Source organism: Lithobates pipiens, unplaced genomic scaffold (genome assembly GCF_037356315.1).
Source record: "Lithobates pipiens isolate NorthernLeopardFrog02 unplaced genomic scaffold, aLitPip1_a1.2 Scaffold_3, whole genome shotgun sequence".
Lineage (NCBI taxonomy): Eukaryota > Metazoa > Chordata > Amphibia > Anura > Ranidae > Lithobates > Lithobates pipiens.
In genome coordinates, this window is record NW_027507790.1 from 230123621 (window position 1) to 230146358 (window position 22738).

At 44.2% G+C, this 22738-nt stretch overlaps 1 protein-coding gene across 2 annotated transcripts in view; it reads left to right on the forward strand.

The window, feature by feature from the left end:
- The first annotated feature begins 21012 nt into the window (after positions 1–21012).
- PRLR (prolactin receptor) overlaps positions 21013–22738 on the forward strand; it is a 97804-nt gene continuing 96078 nt past the window's right edge. The window contains exon 1 of one of the 2 annotated variants that reach the window (XM_077462872.1): positions 21013–21217. The gene's annotated coding sequence lies outside the window, so the exon portion shown is untranslated. Of the gene's footprint in view, positions 21218–21260; positions 21546–22738 lie in introns of those variants that run through there. The other variant, XM_077462873.1, reaches the window with a different exon arrangement.

The following is a 22738-nucleotide window of genomic DNA, read 5'->3' on the forward strand; positions in this document are numbered from 1 at the left end:
TGAGGTTACAGTGATACACTGGACAGGTGGATGTGGAAAAGGCTCAGCAGAAGGTGAACATTTTCACAGGGACCCAAGTGTTAACTAGAGATCAGATATGTTGCAAGTGTACATGTTGTACATTCATCTCTAATAGCAGAGGCCTGCCTTAAGGTAAAGTATACCCCTACGGCGGCTTCAGCCTTGTCCTACAGCATTGATGGAAATTAGCACAGTAGTAAAGGTACCCCATGTGTAGTCAAGTGACCCTGTTTCAGGCACCTATCCTTGTCCAGAAGAACCTACCCGTAGGAGAGACTCTCGTGTGACCCAACATGGAGGGAAACATGGAGGACGTGACAACCACCACAACCCCACTACCCCCTTGCAAGTGCGGCAATGTGACCATATTGACCTGTGAGAAGCACATCTGAGGCTTCTTCTTTCCAGAAGAAAGAAGTACTTCTCATTGGTCAGCAGGGACACTTGGCCATGCTGACCAATGAGCACCTATGTTGCAGGAATTATGATGGATACTCACTCCTTATGGTGTACAGGCCGATATTCTGGCATTACAGTCCCTATGTGTAGCTGGGTCCAGGGGGTGGCCGCAATATTTGCAGTTAGTTCATGTTTTCATTTTTCAAGAAAAAGAGAGCTTACCCTTTAACCTCCTGGTATATATTTTCTTGTTATTCCCCAAGCCTTACTTTCTAGAAGCCATATACTGAACTAATGGTGACCAACAAACCTTTAACAACTGTAGGCAGGTTGTAATAAGTGGCTCTATAATATTAGGCTGTATCTGAATTGAACAATAGTAGTCCTGGATGCACAGTTGAACTTGGGATGTAAGGATATGATGCACGGCTCTGTACAGTATCCTGAAATAATAAATAATCACTTTACCTCCTAATCTCATGTGGAATAAGGGCTCTGAGTTAAAGGGTAAACCTCGAAACGTGTTAGCCTATTGGATCTTAACCTCCTGCCTCATATTTTGATGCACTATGGACTGAACAATACTGTACCATGCAATGAACTTTGATGCTGTATCATGTGATGAGCTTTAACTCAATTGTGAATTTGTGACTATAATACTTAAAATTATGGTTTTAGTTGATTGTACTAGGTCGGTGCACCCTTTCTTCCCTTTTCTTGTGGAACCTGGAATGTAAGGGGATGATGCAGAGCTCTGTACAGTATCCTGAAATAAATATTCTCCTTAGCTCCTAATCTCGTGTGGAATAATACATGAATACCTTCTGTTCCACAGGAATAGATATGTAGTTAAGAATTGGACTTTTAATAACAGTTGTGCAGGGTGTCCAAATATGACTGTGTCATCTAATAGAGAGGAGTTATGTTGGTCATATATGGCTCAAATTATGACCAATTCTCAATCAATTGTCCAAAATTCAAACTGTGGGTGGACCATTAGGGACCACCAGGCTTGACAAAATTCTGAAAATCGAAGAAGCCAGGCTTTCTTGGCCAAACAGTTACTGCAGCTAGACAGATATAGTCACCAGATTCTGACAGCCATGGGAGCAGTATAGGCCAGCAATTGGGATTCCACACTGTTTAGAAACCTTTTGATTTTGTTTCATTCAGTTTATGGGGCCAAACGAGAAAATTCTTATCATGTTGAGCTAGTGTCAGAAACCATGACTCAGACTCAGACAGAAGTACAGTTAAATCACTTGTTTAATAATAATAAAAAAGGTAAACAGAGTAAACGTCCTCAAAAAATAGCCAGGAACCGGAACGGATAGTCGGACAAGCCAAAACGTCAGGGAGCCAGAGAACAGTGTAGTAGAACAGCAAGCAGGATCTGGAGCCAGAAGGAATGTCAGCCACGTCTTTAACAGGAACACAGGAGAACGTCTCTAGAGATGTGACCAAGGCGAAGGCAGAGATCATCTGAACTGGTTGACTTAAGTAGGCAGGACTGACGAGCAGGATATCATCAACAGGTGAGTCACTGTGGAGAGATAGGAGCTGGCAATTAGCCGACAGCTGAGCGGCCAGCTCAGAGAAGGAAGGGCTGAGCCCAGCCCTGACAGCTAGTCATAGACATTCTATAATGTAATGCATCTGACTAGACATGCCCCCTTCACTTACCTATACAAGGCCCCTTGTAATAGGGGTGTGGCTGTTACTCAGCTCTGCCAGCCCAGAGCACTGAAGTGTGGGGGCAAAAAGTAGCATGCCCACTAAATAAATGCTAGTTTAAGGTATTTTCAACTACAAATTAGTAACACATCATAACATGAAGAAGTATAGGACAATAAAGAGATTAAAAGAAAAGTATGGCTTTGGGGTTTTTCCTACTTAATACTTATCTAGGTGGATACAGCATGGGTCCAATGCTGCATCTGTCCCCTGGCGCCTCTACACTGAGAACCGAGCGATCTAACACTGCCGATCACTCGGTTTTCAGAGCTCCGTGAGCAGAGATCCGCAGACTGTCAATTACAGCTCTCTGCTCTTCTCCCTCCTCACTCACTGGAGCGCTGAGCTGTGGAGGAGGTGGAGCGGCCAGTTCAGGCTCTCAGTGGCTCGCTGGGAGGCTTAGCCGGGTGTCAGTCCAGGCACCTGGCGGATCCAGACTCCGTGATCGGGGTGACGTGGCACCTGGACTGATATCGGTGACGTCAGCAGAGACCGGACTTCAGCCCGCTCTCTACTGAAAATGGGTCACAGGAGTGCAAAACAAATTCCACTCCTGTGATCTATAGGAGAGCTTTGGCTATACTTCTCCTTTAAAAAATTGTTAGTTCTAAATTTGGCTTTGAAAGAGTTTTCATTATTTTCACTGTCCACGGCCATCAGTCTTATAGTAGTGGAGCATTAGGCTAAGCCTGATATACCTGACCGCAACTAGTAACTGCTGGGAACTCTTTGCAGTCTTCAAAACAAGGACATGGCACCGTGCCATTGGTAAATGTCATCAGCGGGCAGCCAGCCTTTACAAGGAAGGAAACAGTGTGCGCTCTGCTAAACACACAGCTACACGGCTTTAGGAGGCTTCTTCCATTGTCTGCCATCACCAAACACCCCCATCACCACCGAAGGGTCTTCACCCAACTATGACCATCTATGTTATATCCCTATTCCTTATCTCCTACTTTATTAGCTTTTAGACGATCCCTGAAAACCCTTCTCTTCAGAGAAGCCTACCCAACCCACACCTAACAACTGTATTATCATTTTCTCCATCATCTCATCCCCCGCAGTTATTACCTTTTGTTTCAACTTGACCCTCCCTTCTAGATTGTAAGCTCTAACGAGCAGGGCCCTCTGATCCCTCCTGTATTGATTTGTATTGTAAGTGTACTGTCTGCCCTCATGTTGTAAAGCGCTGCGCAAACTGTTGGCGTTATATAAATCCTGTATAATAATAATAATAATAATAATAATCAAAGTATAATTTCCTTTCCTATCTAACCTTTTTTTCTTGCTATTATTTTATTTATTTATTTTCTCTACAACTTGTCTCCACCTCATTCCTTCACTAATCTGTGCAAAGCTAAATACCTGGAGTCTCTATGGAATTTGTCATTCTCATGGGCTGCATATTAATTCCAGGTTGGCACTCTCACTGGCAGTAATAGGCTCAGCTTCCTTGCCCCTGATCTAGTATGCTGTCTGTGTGTATCAGAGAACAGCGGCTGCTATCAGTGGCTTCCCAGAGAATTCTTTAACTGCTTGACAAGTTTTCAAGTTGATGGGTAGACCTTTCTGTAACATTAGAAGTTTGCATGAATAAATTGCATATCACAATATGGAGCAACCGTATATTTTCATTTTAAAGAAAAGCTCCGCCTTTCCCTTTGACATAACTCACATACTGTATGTGTCAGCAGAGCAGATGGGCCTTGATGCTGGCTGTGGGTATATACACTCACCGGCCACTTTATTAGGTACACCTTGCTAGTACCAGGTTGGACCCCCTTTTGCCTTCAGAGCTGCCTTCCTCATGTCATAGATTATTATTATTATTATACAGGATTTATATAGTGCCAACAGTTTATGCAGCGCTTTACAATATAAAAGGGAGACAATACAGTTATAATACAATAAAATATAAGAGGATTAAGAGGGCCCTGCTCAGAAGAGCTTACAATCTAATAGGGTGGGGCAGGTGGTACAAAAGGTTGTAACTGTGGGGAATGAGCTGATGGAAATGGTAGGAGATTAGTTGGAGCTTTCCTGAAGAGATGAGTTTTCAGGGATCGCTTGAAGGTAGCAAAAATAGGGGATAGCCGGACAGGTGGAGGTAGCGAGTTCCAGAGGATGGGAGAGGCTCTGCAGAAATCCTGGAGACGAGCATGGGAGGAGGAGACGAGAGGGCTTGAGAGTAGGAGGTCTTGAGAAGAGCGGAGAGGACGATTTGGGTGATATTTGGAGACAAGATTGGTGATGTAGCTCGGGGCAGATTTGTGAATGGCTTTGTATGTTCTGATTAGTATTTTGAATTTAATTTGCTGGGTGATTGGTAGCCGGTGTAGGGATTGGAGGAGAGGACTGGCAGACACTGTGTGGTTGGTAAGGTGGATAAGTCTGGCAGCAGCATTCATGATAGACTAAAGAGGGGATAGCCTATGGAGAGGCAGGCCAATGGGAAGGAAGTTGCAATAGTCAAGGCGAGAAATAACGAGGGACTGAATGGGGAGCTGGGTGGTTTCATTTGTTAAAAAGGGGCACATTTTAGAGATGTTACGGAGGTAAATTCTACAAGGTGTTGGAAACATTTCTCAGAGATCTTGGTCCATATTGAAATGATAGCATCACGCAGTTGCAGATTTGTCTCCTGCACATCCATGATGCAAATATCCCATTCCACCACATCCTAAAGGTGCTCTATTGGATTAAGGCTGGGTTCACATTATTGAAAATTGGATGCGCGTTTCCCCGCATCCAATTAGCATGCCAGGAGATTGTAATCGTCTCTCAATGGAACCAGTTCACACATCTCCGGAGCGGCTCCGGTTGCGAATTGCACTGGAGTCCTGTACATCTTTTGGTCCTTTTCAGGTCCAAATTCAGCCAAAAATTCAGACTGAAATGGGACCTGAAACAGTAAACAGGGATGCATCGGACCCCTGCGGTAAACCACTGCGTACTGCATTGTGAACCCAGCCTTAGATTTGGTGACTGTGGAGGCCAATGGAGTACAGTGACCTCATTGTCATGAAACCAGTGGTGAGATGATTTGAGCTTTGTGACATGGTGCATTATCCTGCTGGAAGAAGCAAGCAGAAGATGGATTCATTGTAGTCATAAATGGATGGACATGGTCAGTAACAATACTCAGGTAGACCATGGTGGTTAAATGATGCTCAGTTGGTACTAAGGGGCCCAAAAGTGTGTCAAGGAAATATCCTCTACTCTGTTACACCACCACCATCAGCCTGAAAGGTTGATACAAGGCAGGATGGAGCCATGATTTCATGTTTACGTCAAATTCTGACCCTACCATCTGAATGTCACAGCTGAAATCAAGACTCATCAGACCAGGCAATGTTTTTCCAATATTCTATTGTTCAATTTTAGTGACCCTGTGTGAATTGCAGCATCAGCTTCCTGTTCTTAGCTGATAGGAGTGGCATTTGGTGTGGTCTTCTGCTGCTGTAGCCCATTTGCTTCAAGGTTCCATGTGCTGTGCATTTAGAGATGGTATTCTGCATACCTTGGTTGTAGCGAGTGGTTATTTGAGTTACTGTTGCCTTTCTATCATCTCAAACCAGTCTGCCCAGTCTCCTCTGACCTCTGACATCAACAAGGCATTTTCATCCACACAACTACCGCTCACTGGATATTTTCTCTTTTTCGGACCATTCTCTGTAAACCTGAGAGATGGTTGTGTGTAAAAAAAATCCCAGTAGATCAGCAGTTTTTGAAATACTCAGACCAGCCCATCTGGCACCAAGAACCATGCCACGTTCAAAGTCATTCAATTCACTTTCTTCCCCAGTCTGATGCTCAGTTTGAACTTCAGCAAGTCATCTTCACCACGTCTAGATGCCTAAATGCATTCAGTTGCTGCCATGTGATTGGCTGATTAGCAATTTGTGTTATGTGTTGGTTGGCTCCACTGTTCTGTACTGGGCGTGCACTCATTGTAAGCTCCCAGCTCAGCAGCCTATTGCTCTGGGTCACCAATTAAAACAGGGAGCCAGTAGAAGGGTCACTCAGTCATTTGATCAGGAAGTCTGCCTCTGTCCCTGTGTTTTAGAACCCCTTAAAGAGCCACCTGGAGCCAGCACTAAGGGGTTAATAAGAAGACCTTGATCTCTAATCACTAACTCTGCGTAGGCTGACATGAGGACATTAATTTACTGGAGGCAGGAGGACGCATTTCCTCACCCTCAGTCTCCTCTGCCCACATAGCACACAGGGGAACCTGGGCAGCAGAAAGAAGAGGAACTGGGACAAGAGGGGTGGCATACATTGGTACCAATCCCCTGTATTTTCCGCCTGTGCCAGCTGAATATCAGCGAGAGGAAGAGGAGGAGAAGCCTACTTTCAGCTGCTGCAGAAGAAAATACAGACCAATCCATTAATTTCCAACCCCGTCACCTATCCTGTCCAAGTTCTAGGGTTGGCATGTAAGGATTGTGGCTTACCTGTCCACGATTGATGAGTTGCCAACTCAGATTAGGGTGTGCCCAGGCACACTGGACACACCCCTTGCACACACTTATGCTGTAAATGAATAAACTACCATCTACTAATAAAGTACCATCATCCACCGCAGCAGACAGACTTGTAGTTTCAATGGGCTGTGGGGGCATTGATGAACACTCTAGTCTACTGAACTGTGTTTCAGCTTTCAAACAGAAAAGCCCACACAGAGATACAGGCTGAAAGTCAAAGAACTTATCTACAGGAGCCCACATTGCACCCGTGATCTCCTGTTCACGGGTGCAATGCCTCCTGCAGGAAAAAATTATAAATGCATATCTTTTTTCCTGCAACAAGATGCACATTTATTATTTTTACTGCAAAAGTGAATGTATCCTTTAACATTGAAGAAGAAAGCTAAGTGAGATTTTTAAAGCAGAATTCCACCCATATAAAAGTCAGTAGCTACAAAAAGTGTAGCTGCTGACTTTTATTAATTGGACACTGACCTGTCCCACGGTCCAGCGATGCGGGCAAACAAAGCCCCGCTCTTCTCCCCCTCCTCTCTGCGGCATCGGCATTGTCACTGTGGGCGTTGCGCACTGTGACTGGCTGGGCAATCACCTGGGACCTGTGACATGTCCCAGATGATTGCCGAGAGGGGGGGGGGTAACTTCCTTCTGGCGCTGTGGAGTCGTGGGAGGAAGTGGAAACTGGAAAAGAGGGTATCAGCGCCCCCCCCCCCCAAAAAAAAAAATGACATGCCAAATGTGGCATGTCAGGGGTCACATTCACTTAAAGCGGAAGTTCCATTCTTGGGAGGAACTCCGCTTTAAGTAGGTAAAATAATGCATTTAAAATTTTTCTTTTAAACTTAAGATGGTAACAAAAAAGGGGTGGGGGGGGGTTATACCAATTTGGCTGAATGTGCTTTAAGGATAAGGGAAGGAAATTTAATTGAAGGAAATATGTTTTTTAAAGATAAAAATATACTTTCGGACTATTGATACTGTTGCAGTGCAAGCACACCCACACACTGCAAGTATCTGCAAAGTTCCAGATAGTAGTAGAATTCAGAGGTGTGTGTGCACATGTGCAGCATGCTCCTTCTCGTGTGCTAATTTGTCATTGTGAACTGGCAGAGACCCGTGTCACATTTGCACAGACTTGGGATATGTTAAGATGGCGGTGCAAAAAAAGAATGGCCGGGATAAGAGCGTTACAGACTCAAGTAGATGCAATGATGTAGCTTTCAGAATGCTCCACTTTAATGACTGTTCCTGGTATGAAGTGACTGAATGTATGGCGAGCCATCAATCACAATCTCAGCAAGAGCTTGACAAAAACTTTAATTTGGGTGGGGATAGTAAGAAAATATGAAAAGTAAATTAAATCATATATACTAGTAAACCTGTTGAGCTGTGGCTCATGTTAAGTTTGTTTTTCACACGCTTGGCTGCACAGGATAAAAGTCTCATATTTCGGTATTGATGGTCTCTATGGAGCCATATGCAAGATCAGACCTGTCTGCTGTGAGGAGCTCCCCCTAGAGAGCATATGTGGTACACCACATTTCTCGTAGCGGTCCCTTATGTTGTGTTTTCACAGCTCTTACACCCTGCATACTTTCTAATAATAGTCATCTTCACTCTGTATAAACTTTTTTGCAACTAAAATGAAAGAAAAGCTAGAGAAGGAATGGCAATCACTATAAATAAATCCCCAATGTTTATTTTGCATGGACATAGACTTAAGTACAGTAATAACTCTGCAATGCACAATCATTTCCTGCAATACCCATTGGTTATGCACAATGGATGTGTCTGCTTGTCTGCTATGACACAAGCTGTAACTTTATGTGGATGACAGGAACAAAGCATTGCTACTAAGTAAAATCAGAAACATTGTAACAAAGTGGCCACTTATGCAGGAGGCCAGGAATGTGTTAGAAGGTGATCAGAACAGTGCAAAGCATCATTACTGTATGCAAATGGCCCATTCCAAACTCCTCTCTGGCCTTACCTAGAAGCTACTGGGTGTAGGCAAGTAATATCAGAACTAGCCTGGGGGTCTTTTGGAGGAGGCGTGTAGTAGATGGTGATCAGAACAGTGCAGAGTATTATTGCTGTATGCAACTGGTCTATCCCAGCCTCCTCTCTAGTCCTACCGAAAGGCAGCTGATTGTAGACAGGTAATAGAAGAAGAGGCCGGGCAGGTTTTGGAGGAGGCCAGGAGTATAGAAGATGGTGATCAGAACGAGTATAGAAGATGGTGATCAGAACAGTGCAGGCTGTAGACAGTCAGTCCATCCAAAGCTCCCCCTTGGCCTTACTTAGAGGAGTATAGACAGTGTAGAATATAGACATGTACTAGCTGAAGATACCTGCCAGCTTTTGAAAGAGGCCAGTCGTGTAATACAGTGGTCTCTAAACTGTGGCTTTTGGGCTGGATGTGGCCCTTTGCTTGTCTTTATCTGGCCCTTGGGACAGTGTTATTCCCACTGATGAGAGGCACCATTCCTCCAATTGACATCAACATTAAGGCTCCATTCCTTGCATTAATACCAGCAGTGGGGCATAATTCCTCCCACTGACTCCTTTGAGAGAGCACTATTCCTTTCACTGACACCAATAATGGGGCTCTATTCTTCCCATTGATACCAATGATGGGACATTATTCCTCCCACTAATACAAAGGATGGGACACTATTCCTCCCACTGATACCAGTGATGGGACACTATTCCTCCCACTGATACCAATGATGGGACACTATTCCTCCCACTGATACCAATGATGGGACACTATTCCTCCCACTGATACCAAGGATAGGACACTATTCCTCCCAATTTTACCAAGGATAGGACACTATTCCTCCCACTGATACCAAAGATGGGACACTATTCCTCCGACTGATACCAATGATGGGACACTATACATCCCACTGGTACCAATGATGAAGCACTATTTCTCCCACTGATACCAAGGATGGGGCACTATTCCTCCCACTGACACCAAGGATGGGGCACTATTCCTCCCACTGATACCGAGGATGGGGCACTATTCCTCCCACTTGATACCAACAATGGGGCACTATTCCTCCCACTGATACCAACAATGGGGCACTATACCTATCAAAACCAGTGATTGGGGCACTATTGCTCCTATTGATCACAGGTGTATTTTTTTTACACCCACTGAGCACCAAGCCTTTAGGAATTGTTTACTCCCACTGACCCTGGGGCATTTTCTACTCCAACTGCCCACAGTCGGGCCCCCTTAAGGTATGATAGACAGTAAATTAGCCCTTAATTTAGAAAGTGTGGAGACCCCAGGTGTAGTGAATGGCAATCAGAACAGTGCATGGCATCACTACTATGTGGGGAAAAAAATATTCCGGCCTCCTTTCTCTGACTTTACTTTAACAAAATAACTAAAGGCAATTTTTTGTTTTGTTTTTTTGTTTTGAATAGAGTGGATAGTGGTTAGAACGCTTGTTGGTTTTTCTTACTGTCTTTGTCCTGGTTAGGGAGATTTTCCCTTTCTGTATGTCCTGTTTACCATTATCATTGAAAGTGAAAGTAAGTAAGAAAATTCTAAATTTCTGGTAGGTCCCCATAAATGTAATAAAGGAGTAATCTTTCAATGGGGACACTAGTTCTGGTGACCTGGGGATCCTCACGAATTTCCCTTAATTTGCAGGGATTTCTTCTCACTTCCTTTTTGGCTATGGGACAGGAAGTGAATGGAAATATCTGCAATGGGATACAGATGGTGAAAAAAAATCAGACGGGGATGTAACCCTGGGCTACTGGGTGTTGCCATGTTGACAGGTAAAAAGTAGAAGAAGCCATGAAACCTCTGGAGGAGGATACCAAGGGTGTAGGGTAGATTGAACAGTGCATATAGTCATTGGTCTACAGTGGTAGATTCAGGGGTCAAGTCCTGGGGAAAAAAGTATGGGAACTCCAATCCAAGATCCCCTCCCCCAACAAAAAATAAATAAAAATTATACGCTCATATGCACAAACACTTCAAAAGTGGTATTTTTCATCCAATTTTCGTATTGTGTGTATGAAGCTTAACTGTTTGCACATAAAAAAAATAAAACAATCCTCAATAAACATAAATACGGTAATTCTCTGAATAATCAGCATTCATTCAATTGTGCTTCCATGCAAATGTGAACATCATGTTCTGATCTTTATTGGGGAATGTTATTTTGTATATAGAGTGTTTATGTGGTGAGTTTACACTTTTCATTGAACAGAGTTTGGATAACACAGGGTTAAACGGAAAGGTCATAAATGAACTGCACATTATCTGGACAGAATGCTTGGGGAGATAGGGATGTGTTCCTGCTTAGGAGATGTATGTTTGCTTGGGGGGTTGCAAACCCTGCAGGACTCCAACACACACTCGCTGCTATTCCAACCCTTCACATATTTCCACATAAACTTCCCTCCTGGCATTAAACTTTGCCAAGTATTGTTTACCACCCCAAACTGATGTTCCTCCCTCAGCTCACCTCTCTCCCTGCATGTCCTGTGAGCAGAATAGCTGTGCTCCTCCTCTGGGTTCTCTCATCATATGGCACTGAAGATAGAGGAGGGGGGATTCGGCGGGACACACAGAGCAAGTATGGAGGAGACTGGGGGGTGGGGGGGGGATGAGGAGACAGAAAATCAGGAGGGGCCGGCGGGGAGGAGCGCATCACGGGAGGTCTGACTAAATACAATCTCTTAGCAGCAGGGACCTGATCTACCCATCAGCTAGCTGTGATTGACAGGTAGATCGAAGCGGAAGCTGTCATGGGACCCCCTACTGGCAATGCCTGAATGGTCAGATGTGCAGTGCTTACTATTGCGAGCTGTGTCGGCAGCTGCTAGTGGACTGCCCCTAGATGTTAACCCAGTGGCATTGGTACAATGACAGTGTATAGTATTATTACTAATTACTGTATTAGTGTCACTAGTGATGTCAATGTCAGGTAGTCAGTTCCCACCCCGTATCAGTCAGTGTCCCGCCGCACACTAACAAAGTCACTGCCATTAGTAGTATAAAAAAAAAAAAATTTCAGTATATACCAAAGTTTGTAGACTCTGTAACTTCCATGCAAACCAATCAATATACACTTATTGGGATTTTTTTTTTTACCAAAGACATGTAGCAGAATACATTTTGGCATACATTTATGAAGAAACTTTATTTTTATTTTTTTTTATTGGATTTATTTATAGTAGAAAGTGACAAATATTGTTTTTTTTCTCTCAAAATGTTCAGGCTTTTTTGAAGTGAAGTTGCACTTTGCAAAGGATATTTTTCCCCAAGCGTATTGAATGAGGTGAAGCTCTGATTACATAATTCAATCATGTGCAGGCAAAAATGCATTTAAAAATCCCTTAAAAAAAAAATCCTTTGGAAAGTGAAATCTCAATATATTCATGAAGCTCTGGGGAAAATTCCCTTGCAAGGTGCAACTTCCCTTGCAAAGTGAACAGCCTATATGCTTTAATAAATAGGGTAAATCAACTTTATAGAATCCCACTATCAGCTGATGGGGCAAAGCCATGCCAAACCTGGGAAGGATCCCAACATTATTGTCAGGATCCAACAGGCTGTTTGATCAACAGTTGGCTCCGCCTTTCAACACATGGGCTATTCAAACTAAGTGTAGCAAGGGGACAGCTTCCCCTCTACCTCCGACCACAACTGGTTCCTTGTCTGGCTGAACCGTTACTCTGAGGCCGCGTACACACGGGCGGACTGTTCGCCCAACTTAGTTTGTCAAACAATCCGACAAACAGTCCGCTCAAAATTTGCATGAGCGGACTTGACCACACACGATGAACGAACAGTCCGCTGAAAGCGTGCGCGATGACGTGAACGGCACGTACGACGGGACGATAAATTCGACGTCCAATACACTGCAATGCAACCTTCGCTGTGTAAATCCTTTCTGAGCATGCGCGAAACTTAGTTTGTCGAACAAGCCTACACACGAGCGGACTGTCCGCTGAAACCAAGTTTCAGCGGACTGTCTTACGGAAATTCCGAAAAACTTTGTTCGACAGACTGTCCGCTGAAACTGTCCGCTGAAGCCCACACACGAGCGGACTGTCCGCTGAAACACAGTTCAGCAGACAAAGTTGGGCGAACAGTCCGCCCGTGTGTACGCGGCCTCAGTTGGACTCCAATCCTGCAGTCCCAACCCTACAGAAAACCTAGCAGCCAGATGTCCCCGGGATAGGCCACAGGCTTCCGGCCTAGCAGCCCGGGACAACATAACACATGTCCACCCAGACAGCCATCCAGGTGGCACAGAACCCCGATCATCTGACTCCACCCAAATAAATAGGCTCTCCCAAGGGCTAAAGACCAGCCATTTGGCTGAGACACCCCATCCATTCATAACCTGACCTTGCTAAGCCCTTGTCTATCTAATTTCACCAGCATAACGCCACCTAGCGACAGAAGAGAGAAGGTGCAGCAAGTCCTGAACTAGAAAAGAATCAGAGGATCTACTAACAATTAAACAGGGCAACTACCACCTGGGAAACTAAACTTACTAGCAACCTTGCCTAAACACCAGGGTGCTACATCTAAACATGATGAAAAACATGTAAACAGAAGTTATGCATGAAAATCATATTAAGGTAGACTGTCAGATCCAGAGATATAGACAGATTGAATGTGCAAATGTTTTTAGTTTCCCTGGTAAAGTTGAATTTAGTCTAATCCCTCCCAAGGCTTCCTATTGTCCTTTGTATGTCACTAACCAATGGCGTTGAAGGGCCCATTCACCCCACTGTACTTTAGTAAAGCATGTTGAGTGTGTTGGTGCTCTCTAGTGCCATTCATTGTAAATGGCTTCCCCCGCACACACTTCGTATCTCAATATGCATGAACACATTACCATGCATTGAGGTGTTCTGCACTAGAAAAAATGCAGCAGGTCCAGTTTTTGGATTACTCTGGGTTAAATGGGTTACCTTATAGTTTTACTAAACCCAGGACCCTGCATTCACAATATCTGGTCTCCCACAGTACATGGGACATGGAAATGTATTTATTTTAGTAAATATAAACTACTAAATACCTTTTCTCATCAGCAGTATATAGCAGTCTTGTGACTTCTATCATGTCCAGCCAAGCACTGGTTAAAGCTTGTAGGAGGAGTTTTCTGACTGACCTATGAGAGTGCAAGACCCCTGACCCTCTGTCTGGACAGTGCTGATTGGCTCTGTGCTGATGACATGCATCCTCCCAAGAAAAAAAAAACTCTCTAGTAATACACACCAAACTGAGCATGTGCAGCCAGACTCCATAAACTCTGTGTTATCAGGAAATTATTAGGTGTCAGTGGAAGAATGGGGGGGGGGGGCAGAGAAGACAGGATCAAACAGCCTTTTACACAATGCAGAGGAATAACCCCTTAGGTTCCACAGTGAGTATAACAAGCATGCTTTATTGCATATACAGACTGATTTTACTGTTGTGGGTTTAGTAAAACTTTAACCCAATGCACATTAATGCACATGTGTTAAAAGCATCACAACAGACCTGACTAGGGCCTTATAGGTAATATCAAGATTCAGTTTTAAATTCAGGTTAAAAATGTTAATACTCAGTTTCCGTAAAAAAAAAAAAAAAATTACAAAAAAAAAAAATTTAAGTTTTTTTTTAAATAAATGGCCTACTATTTTTAACCACTCAATGCCGAGCACTTTCACCCCCTTCCTTCCCAGACCAATTTTCAGTTTCAGCGCTGTCACACTTTGAATGACAATTGCGCGGTCATGTAACACTGTACCCAAATTACATTTTTAGCAATTTTTTTCACACAAATAGAGCTTTTCTTTGGTGGTATTTACGCAGCTGGGGTTTTTATTTTTTTACGCTACAAATAAAAGAAGACCGAAAATTTTCCAAAAAAATGCATTTTTCTTAGTTTCTGTTAGAAAATTTAGCAATTAAGTAATTTCTCTTCATAAATTTTGACCAAAAATGATGCTGCTACATTCTTTGGTAAAAATAACCCAAATCAGTGTTTATATCAGGGGTATATCAGTAATGTTTGGTGTACTTTGTGGGGTGATCTGTAACACCTCTCTGTATAAAATAATCCTCACACCGAGAGCTGTCACAAATCTGCAGATTCCCCCTCTTCCCCCACCCCCGCACCGAGCTCGGCGGGGAGACCTGTCACAGAGACACGTGTCTCTGTTTACATTGTGACGGCTGTGATTGGACACAGCTGTCAGGTGATCAGGAGGGCCAATCACAGCGCCCGTATCCCGATCTCTACACAGCTGGATCCTGTGATCAGAATGATCATAGGATCGAGACGCAGCATGCCTCGTGGCCGCGCTGCGAGCACTGGTTCTGAGGGACGTTCCTGAACGTCCACTCAGAACAAGGAAAGGACCACCTGGCTGTTTATGTGCAGTGGACTGGGTAGGAAGTAGTTAATGGAATGCTGGACATTCAAGCTGAAAAAAACATCAACTGAACACGAAAATCTGATTTCTTGTTGGGGTTCCCATTTTTTACTGATTTCTATTCAATTGGTTATCCTTTCAATTTATTAAACTATTTAGACTATTATCTGTATTGGTGCCCCCCGTGGGGTCGCTGCGTGTTTCCATATCCACACATCACCCTGCTGGGCCAGACATCCATTTTATTCACACTTCTCCAGTCATTGAACAGTCTCTTGCTTGTTTTTTGTTGTTTTTATTAGGGGATTAAACTTGGATGGGGAAAAAGGACATGGGATGCCCACTAATGAACATTTCTTAGATGAAAATAAAGGTAATTGAATCCAAACTGTCAGTCTCTGCTAATGCCCATCTCCTCCAGCACACTTTCCTCTCTGTTCCATTCTAAATTCCTGTCACCGTTAGCACATGGCTAGGCCTCACTCTGAAGAAGTCCTAACATTATCCTAGTAGCCATTTGCAGGCGGGGGTCTGCAGTCCCCTCTGTGGTAACCATGTTAGATGAAGAAGATAATTGTGCTAATTGATCCTTTGTGGCATGGCCGCCTTTAATATTGATAGGATCCTGGGCAAACATTTTCTGGCCCCCCGCCATGCAAATTTTCTCTCCACCCCAACCTTCCAAAAAACAAAAACACATAAACGTATGCATTGAATTGTATTGTAACTGTACTGTCTGCCCTCATGTTGTAAAGTGCTGCACAAACTGTTGCCGCTGTATAAATCCTGAATAAAAATAATGATGATGGGGGGGGGGGGGCAGATAGAGGAGTCCAGGAAGATGGGAAGATGGGTGGGGGCGATAACGGAGTGCAGGATGATGTGGGGGGGGGGGGGGGAATAAAGGAGTCCAGGGTGACACACAGGGATTGGGAGTGTGTACTGTGAGGTGTCTGTATCATAAAGGGCACAGAAAAAAATCAGCACAAGGGGCAGTACTTGCATATTATCCCCCCCTGCCCCAAAGCAACCATCTGTTGGTCACCTCTGCACACCATTTTGCTTACCTCTGCATAGCTCCCAACTCTGCCCACCTCTGTATTCTCCATGTCCACCTCTGTACCCCCCCTTCCATCCACGTTCACCTCTGCATCCTTGCATCCACCTTTGTACCCCTCCCCATCCATGTTCACCTCTGTATCCTTCCATCCACCTCTGTATCCCCCATGTCCACCTTTGTACCTTCCCATGTCCACCTCTGTATCCCCCCGATCTACGTTCACCTTTATACCCCCCTCCACCTCTATACCTCCCAACCACGGTCACCTCTGTATCCTTCGGTCCACCTCTGTACCCCCCCATCCATGTTCACATCTGTACCCCCCTCCTCCATCACCTCTTTACTCCCCATCCACGTTCACCTCTGTACCCCCCCTCCTCCATCACCTCTGTACTCCCCATCCACGTTCCCCTCTGTACCCCCCTCCTCCACCACCCCTCTGTACCCCCCTCCTCCATCACCTCTGTACTCCCCATCCACGTTCACCTCTGTACCCCCCCTCCTCCATCACCTCTTTACTCCCCGTCCATGTTCCCCTCTGTACCCTCCTCCTCCACCACGCCTCTGTATCCCCCCCTCCTCCATCATCTCTGTACTCCCCATCCACGTTCCCCTCTGTACCCCCCTCCTCCACCACACCTCTGTATCCCCAATTCTCTGCACATGTGAATCCCCTTTTCTTCACTGTGATCTTTCTCACCTGATGACACAGCGGTGCAATACAGTCTCCGCCTATCAGACCAGTAGTACACAGCCAGAACACTTCACTTGGCATACTACACTGGTCTGTCAGGAGGGGCTGGGGGCAGGAGGAACACGTCATGTCATTCCCCGTCACTCCGGTCTGCAGCTCCTGACAGAGGGAGAAGCAGGACAAGCGGGCTCAAGCACATGAAGACCGCAGCTGTCCCGTTCTCTTGCCATATTGTGTCCACCGCTTGGGACAGCAGGGGAGGGGGGGAACGGCTGCACCCAATACTCCGGGAAAACTGCTGGAAGCGCAGGGCTTAAGTGGCAACTGCTTTGGGCCCTACAGCAATAACAGGGCCTAGGGCGGTTGCCCCTTTTGCCCTGCATTAAAGACATCCCTGTTTGGTGGACTACTGATCCCAGCACGTCCAATGCAAATGCTGCCAACCCTCATGGCTGCAGCAACTTGACTTCAACGACCTCTGGCTCCACATCCAACCCTGGCATGTCTCTCCCACAGCTTCCCACTGTGCTTCTCACTCACCACCGACCCCGGGATGGATCCCTCCTGAATGACTTTCCTGGCCGTGCTCCCCATTGTCTTCCTCCTGCTCCTGTTCCAGAACACCTCTCAATAACCATGTAAAGAGAGGCTCCCTCCCAGATCCCGAGCCTCAGGCCTGAGGTCACCCCTCCCAGAAAGAGGGTCCCTCAAGGACCACCACAGCCTAACACGCCATAATCTCAGTTCTTCCACCTGATAGTTCCACCAACAACAGGCTGACCATGGGTATATATAGGAGGTCTGCCCCCTGACAATCTTAGTTGGGGATTGGTCAGGGCTCCCAAATATACCCCATGTCACTCCAACCCTCTGCTCTACCTCTTTTGCAGAACCTTCTCACTGAAAACAAAAGAGGCGCCAGCGAGCTGAGGCACCTGTCTGTCACCTGCTGCTACATTAAACCACTCCCCTGCTCCCAGATCAAAAACAAACAGGCCTAGCTCACAGCTAGGCCTGCCTAAATTTACCTGCACTGACAGTAAAAACACAAACACTACTTTAGCACCTACCTACCTAAGATAGAGGGTGCTGCATATCTATTAGAATTGATAGAGGTTTGTTGGTGAATTGACTTTTTATAATTGTAGGTTGTAGATCCTGGTTGAAATCGGTTGATCTTTTTAAGAAAATTTGCTATAGGTATGGCTAGCCAATGTCAAACTGGAAATGTTGATTCTGGTGAGGTGCCACCAGAGAACGCCTCCACATTACCTAATGGATATACGGTAACAGCAATGGAGCAACATCCCAATGGTTTTAGCAGGGATTGAGCAAGACCAGAAGAGAGAAGGTGATTTGACTCCTAACCATTGTGTCGTTGTCCATTTGTTACCAGCAACAGAATCACCGACGGCACACACAACAACCCTGATCATAGCTGCTACATTGGTTCCTCTACATGTCTATGGGTTCCATTATAGAAGGAGACCAGGAGGTCAGAGAACCTTTAGAAATTCTTCACAGACCTTAAAAAATTTATGAAATAAATGATACAATAAAGAAAACACAAAATAAATAAACCACCCCTGCACACACCCCCATATAAAAGAAACACTGCATAGGGCGAGCACGCTATGTAAACATCCATTGCGCCACATTTGTGAAGTATCATTGCACACATTGGAGTCAGAGTAATAATCTAGGGCCATTGCTCACGGTTAACACTAAAATGATGACCTATAAAATCTTTTAAAGTGTTGCCTATGGAGAATTTAAGGTACCATTGCTTCTTAGTCCCTTGTAATAGCAAGAAAGTAGTAAAATGTAATAAAATGAAAAAGTTAAAAAAAAAGAGTATAAGTAAATAAAAATCTAAAAAAATAAATTCAAAAAATGACCCCCCCCCCCCACCCATGTACACACCCCATATAAAAAGCACAGGTTAGATTGAGCACATTATGTAAATATTAATTGCACCACACATGTGGGGTATCGTAGCGTACGTCAGAGTGAGAGTAATAATTCTAGGTCTGTAGTTCACTCTAAAATAATGACCTGTAAAGGATTTTAGTGCCAGTTCACACCACATGCAGTCCAGTGCGTTTTTTTCCTCCATCAGAGCGCATGGATAGTTATGGTCATATGTTTTTCAATGGCATAGTTCACAGCAGTGCAGTCAGTTGCAGTGTGTTGCAGTTCCTGAAAAAAAGTAGAACATGCTGCATTTTTCCTGCACTGAACTGTACTGGAACACATTAAGGGCTGGTTCACACCACAAAAACACACTCCAGATCCGTACCGGATGTATTTCTTGTTAATGTGTTTTTGACACATTCCTGTGCGTTTTTGATGCATTCCGGTACGTTTTTGATGCGTTTCTGATGATTTTTTTTTCTTCTTTTTCCTGTTTTTTTTTCACTGTAATGGGGTATGGGGCATTTTTGATGTGTTTTATGTTGTGTTCCAGTGCGTTTTACCGCATTCCAGTACAGTTCAGTGCAGGAAAAATGCAGCACGTTCTACTTTTTTTTCTGGAACTGGAATTCCCTGGAACTGACTGCACTGGCCATTGGAAACCATATAACCCATTTTCCATGCATTTTTAATGCAGAAAAAAAACACACTGGACTGCATGCGGCACGAACTGGCCCTAAAACACACCAAAAATGCACCAAACGCATTTTAGGGCCAGTTCACACCACATGTGTTACAGTGCTTTTTTTGGCATCAAAAACACATAGATAGTAGGTTATATGGTTTCCAATGGCGTAGCCAGTGCAGTAAGTTCAAGGGTGTTCCAGTTTCAGATAAAAGAAAGTAGAACATGCTGCATTTTTTCTGCTTTGAACTGTACTGGAATGCAGTAAAGCTCATCAAAAATGTGGCGGAAGGCACTGGAAAGCATCAAAAACGCACAAAAAATGCCCCGGACCCAAGTACAGTGAAAAAAACAAAAAAAAAGGATCTGAAATGTTAAAATGTTAAAAATGCGCATGCAGGAACACATCCATGGATCTGGAGTGTGTTTTTGTGGTGTGAACCAGCCTGAATATGCTGCATTTTTCCTGCACTGGACTGCACTCGAACATGGTAAAATGCATCAAAAATGCACTGGAACGCATGAAAAATGCATCACAAATGCACCGGAATGTACTGGAAAACATACAAAAATTCATCAAAAACGCACCGGGCCCCAGTACAGTGAAAAAAACATGAAAAAAATAAGAAAAAAAGGCATCTAGAATGAATCCGGAATCTCATCAAAAATGCACCAGAATGCATCAAAAACGCATAAAAAATGTGCATGCAGAAACTGGAACAGATCTGGAGTGTGTTTTTGTGGTTTCTCCTGCACTGGACTGTACTAGAATGTGTGCATTTTTGTGGTGTGAACCAGCAAGGTAAAAAAAAAAGACAGAATGCACCGGAATGCATCAAAAACGCACCAAAATAGCATCAAAGATGCACTAGAACACTTACAAAAAAAAGCACAAAAAACAAGCATGCAGAAAAGCATCCGGATCGGACTGCGTTTCTATGGTGTGAACTGGCCCTTAAAGTATCACCAATGGAAAATCGAAGTGCTGTGCAAACTGCTATATAAATCCTGTATAATAATAATAATAATACTTTTGGGTTTGCGATTCTGGTGGCGTGCGCAATTTGAAGACTTGACATTCTTGTTATCTATTTACTTGGCACAACCCAATCTTTTAGAATTTACCAAAAAAAAAAAAAAAATAGGTATTTGAATGTGTTTGTTTGCACTAAACTTCATTTTAGTGTATTTTTTCCTGAAAATACGCATTTGACAAATAACTGCGCAAATATCCTATGACATAAAAAATTGCAGTTATCGCCATTTTATTCTCCGCGGTCTCTGCTTTCAGAAAATATATAATGTTCTGGGGGATTTCGGTAAGTTTATGGTTATAAATGCAGATTTTTTTTTACGATGAAAGGACTGAGCAGAACAGAAGGGGTTAAAGGAGTGCAGCAAGGAGGCACAGAGAGGGTGGCGTGTCCCTTTAATTGTGGATGAGGCTGGAGGTTCAGGGTGGATGGATGGATGGATGGAGGGAGGGATGGATGGAGTAGGTGCAGGCAGACAGCACCCCCAGGATGACAGTGCTGGGTAGGCAGGCTCTGATTGCTGACAGCCAGGCTATGACGTGTGATGGGGAGGAGGGAGGAGGACTGGGGATGAGGACTGGATCCTTTTAAACAGAAGAGAGCCCAGAGGAGCTGGGAATGTGAGCCGCCTGCTGGAATACCATAAGGAGGGGCAGGAGGAGCCGGATCAGAGGGGCACACAGGGCCCCCAGCACTGCCTGGATCTGCAGGATGGGGATGGTGGAGCTGGATCTAGCCTGTGATTGTAGGAGAATGCAGCCTGCCTGTGCTGCCTGCTCACAGGTAATCACTGCTGCCTACCTCCCTTCTCCACTTCAAGGGACACTCCACACTTCCTCCAACACACAGATCCCTCTTCTCTTCCCATCACCCCTAGCCTGCCCATACCTCCACCCATCTCTCCCGGAGGGATATCACAACTTCTAGCTGCCCCCTGTAACCTCGGCACATACACTATCGGTCGCAGTTTGCCAATCCCCCCCCCCCAGATGTTGGACGCCTTCAGTAGTTGCAAGGGCTCGCTGTCACATAAATCACGTTGGTCGTGGAATCGAAAAGTCGCATAACCTGAATTATTCCAATGGATTAAAAACGATCGCAGTCACCTATGGTATGGAAAATTTTCTGCCAGTTGCCTGTTGTCCTGAGTTAAGGTGGTCGGCGTTAACCTATAAACCACGCTCTTCGGACGGTCCACGTCACAGAACCGTTACGTCGTGCGTTTTGAAATTATTCAGATGCCGTGTATGGGGTGACAACGATTGCGATAGCGTTAAGTGGTGTCGGCGTTCACCCCCGTAAACCGTATGATTTGGTCGGTCGCATCACAGCGAATGGTCCCAACAGGGTCGTGAAATCAATCGCATTGGTTTGGAAATTTTCTGCCAGCTGTCTGTCCTAAATTGGTCGCTCGCAAACGACCCGGTTCAGTCGGGATTATCGTAGCATCGTATGATCTGATTTATTCTGATGGAGTGAAAACGATCGCAGACACCGGGCAGAACTTTGTACAGGTGGGAAATTTTCTGCCAGTGGTCTGTTGTCCTGAGTTGAATTGGTAAGAAGCACCGAAGCCTGAGAAGATCGGGTCTGATAGTGAGTGTGCATGATGGGTCAAAGGGTTCTGTCTCTAAACATTTCGTTCTGACAGTCTGTAGAATTTTCATATATTTATATTTATTGATGATTACTAACCTAAAGAATTTAGATATATTCATATTTATGGATAAGGAAGATTCTAAAAAAGATAGAATCCAGATACACTCATCTATTCAAAGTTATTGATAATGGGGGGTATGGATGAAGCCTGGGGTCATATCTCTAAACATTTTATTCTGCCAATCTATAGGATTCATAATTATTGATTAGGAAAATTTTGATGATCGATAAAATGTATATACACCTTATATATTCATATTTATTGGTAATGTAGAGTTCACATTTATTGATAATGATGGATTTAGATGAAGCCTTCAAGAGTCCTTTGATTCTGTCAATCTATAGAACTCGCATTTATTGATAATGAGGGCCTCCCAAGCTATAGAATCCATATATACTCTTGCATTCTTATTTATTGATTTAAAAAAAATCTTCCAATCTATAGAGCATATATATATATATTTATTGATAAAGATCTCCCAAAATATAGAACTCATATAGTCATATTTATTGATAAAGATCTCCCAGCCTATAGAACTCATATATTCATATTTATTGACAAAGATCTCCCAACCTATAGAACTCCTATAGTCATATGTATTGATAAAGATCTCCCAAGCTATGGAACTCATATATTCATATTTA